This window comes from Crocuta crocuta, unplaced genomic scaffold, assembly GCF_008692635.1.
Source record: "Crocuta crocuta isolate KB4526 unplaced genomic scaffold, BGI_CrCroc_1.0 scaffold1184, whole genome shotgun sequence".
Lineage (NCBI taxonomy): Eukaryota > Metazoa > Chordata > Mammalia > Carnivora > Hyaenidae > Crocuta > Crocuta crocuta.
This window is the reverse complement of record NW_027532435.1, coordinates 38929-39799: the sequence shown is the minus strand read 5'-3', so window position 1 is coordinate 39799 and position 871 is coordinate 38929.

Here is an 871-nt window from a genome sequence, read left to right as displayed (position 1 = left end):
TTATTCCTACAATTGAAAATAATCAAATTGTATTAACTTAAAATTATTTAGAATTTATAACTTTTACTATTTGATAATTGTTTCCCCAAATTCAATTTAAAATATCATATTCAGGTATTTTACTTAACATCTTTAAATACATGATTATATTTTGAATTTCACATGATATTAATAATGGTCTATGAAAATGGGCAAGTAAAACATTTTCTTGATTGTACAGATGAGGAAATTAAGAACCAAGAAAGGTTGTGCCCAACAACAGGACTCTAATATGCAAAGCCCAAGTCATAATTTAGGTCCTCCAATTTTTGAAACCCAGCATTTTTTCTATTACTATATGAGAGTAAAGTAGTTAGTGTGTTGGTAAAACTAAACTTAAAATTCATTAGGACTTTCTTTCATTAAATTTCCATCAAAGGTATTTGGATGTAAGGTGACTGGCACACTAATCAGTAATTACAAAATTGCACTCCTCAGAGTAAAGAGAAAATGAGAGTAAGATATTTTAAATTATTCTAACAGATATTTATTCCCATGAGTTGTGAATGAGGTTGTTAGACAAAGTAAAGTAGTGCAGTAACATCTTTGTGTTGTTTGATTTAGGGAATACTGTATTTTTCAAGTACATTTTCAGATTGGCAGTAAGAATACTATGCGAAGTACTTATATTTTGCAGTTGAGATTTTACAAGTTTTTAGACAGAAATAAACACCAAGTAGTGTTGTTTCCTATGTTTATTAGCTTCGGAAAGTGGGGGGTAGAAAAATAATACACTATTGAGTGGGTCAGAAGTATGTGTTTGATCATTTTGAATTAAATATGGACAACACACTACAGAATTATAATTTTCTTTTATTCATACAAATGGTAC